Genomic DNA, 1,889 nt, shown 5'->3' on the forward strand with positions numbered 1-1,889 from the left:
AAAATTTAAAGCTCTCTTCACTAGAATCATCACACTGCTTCTTCCCACAGCTGTGTCATCAGCCAGGTCTCTGTCGACATGATTCAATCACGTTTATGAAGGACCATGATAGCAAATAGCTTTTCCTAACCACGACAGGTATTTTTGAGGTCTCGAAAGGCATGAGACTTCCAGAATAAAAAAAGGAACAGTTATAGACGATGCTTCCAAATACAGAAATGTAGGAGAATTTTTTTATGATGCTGTGTCACTAGAGTCCAGCTAGTCATTCAGCCTGATTGAAAACCCCGCTGCAAGCACGCTCCTGAAAATAGCAGGACTAGAGGTTTTAATAACCTTATCGATCTTCCATGCAAATGAGGGTGTACCTGACAGCTCCGGGCCAGAAAGAAGTCACGTCAGGACTAATAGAGAGTCCTTTAATACTGTAAGTGAGCCCATGGCCAGGGCACTTGAATCCCCTGGGAACCACAGCTTGACCCTCCCAGGGCCCGCCCTGGTGCACAAGGCCAGAGGCAGCCTTGCTCTCTCTCCTGCTCATTACTCTCCTCCTCACCCAGGGGCCCTCTGCGAGCCGACACAGCCTTGCCCGTCTGCTCCTCGGAACAGGAGACGCAGACAGGGCTCTTTGTATCATCGCCTCGTTAGTCGGCGTCTCCTGTCTCACTGTCCCTTGTTCTTTTGAGGCACTGCCCTCGGTCACCATTTATTATACGGCTTCTGAGCATTTGGGAAGAAACCTTAAGAGGGTTAGGAAATGTGGGACGGATGGTGAAAAGTGAGTGGATTCTGGGAAATAAGGCCCTAAGGGTTGCCAGTCCCCCAGCCACTCAAGGCCTGGTACACTCTTGGCCCACAGACCACGGCTCCCAACCCTTCACCACCACCAGGCAGTGGAGGGACAGGGCACACACTCGGAGCAGGGCAGGCAGTTGACGACTGAACTTATACCTAGGTCTCTCGGACAAGTGTTTACCTCTGTAAGCCTCAGTTTTCTGATCGGGAACCTGGGAGTAAGAACAGACCCTCACAGTAAATGTAAGCTCTGCTACCGGTGCAGTAAGATGGGGACTCCAACATCCTTCGTACACCAGCCACCTAAACAGCTGAACACTCAGCCAAACAGACTGATACATACACAGTTCCCACCCTGTGCAAACCACCGAACTCTGACTGGAGGAGGAGAGAGTCAGAGGAAAGTCTGCAAAACAGTTTGGCCCGGGGTTGGGCGCACTGTGTGGTCGCACTATGCTTTCACATTCACCACCTTTGGCGCAGGCCCAAGGGTTCACAGCCAGCAATGACAGAGCCAGGATCTATTCTTCTGATTCTGCCTTTAGTGCTTTCTCTCCTGTCACAAGCAAGTAGGAGATGAGACAGAAACACAAATCACTTCGATCTCAGCAGCCGCCAGTCCAGTCGCCTGACCAGGCACGCCCCCTACGTCCAGCCATGTCAAGGACACACACTTGGGCTCTCGGTCACCCTCCAGCCTTTCCCCGACATTTCCACCCTCTGCCTTCTGGCGAACAAAGAGCGATGCTGGCTGGTAAGGGAGGAGCAAGGAACCTCGGGGCTTGGGGGCATTCACCCAAGATGTCGGTGGTGAGGTCAGGAAACAACAGTTGGAAGATCTGGATTTCACAGATCAGTTCAAAATGGGGGAAGCAAACAGGGTTAACACTGAAAAACTTTGCTAAGAGCATTAAAAAAATCATCCACTATAGAAGAAAGTTTTAATAGTAAGAAGGAAATGACTGCAGTCCTTCTCAATAAAAGACAGTCCTTCTCAAGAAAAGACAGTTACCTTAGATGCACAAAGGGTTTTGTTTTTTTTTTAAATCACTCCTATTTTTTTCTCATTTTACTGAGGTTCAGTGAAAACTTCT

General features: G+C 49.4%; 1 protein-coding gene across 2 annotated transcripts in view; it reads right to left on the bottom strand.

Moving 5' to 3' along the window:
- DNAL4 (dynein axonemal light chain 4) overlaps positions 1-1,889 on the bottom strand; it is a 12,049-nt gene that overhangs the window by 7,622 nt on the left and 2,538 nt on the right. The gene's annotated exons all lie outside the window — the stretch shown is intronic.

The sequence above is a fragment of the Pteropus vampyrus genome, unplaced genomic scaffold (genome assembly GCF_000151845.1).
Source record: "Pteropus vampyrus isolate Shadow unplaced genomic scaffold, Pvam_2.0 Scaffold16, whole genome shotgun sequence".
NCBI classification, from domain to species: domain Eukaryota; kingdom Metazoa; phylum Chordata; class Mammalia; order Chiroptera; family Pteropodidae; genus Pteropus; species Pteropus vampyrus.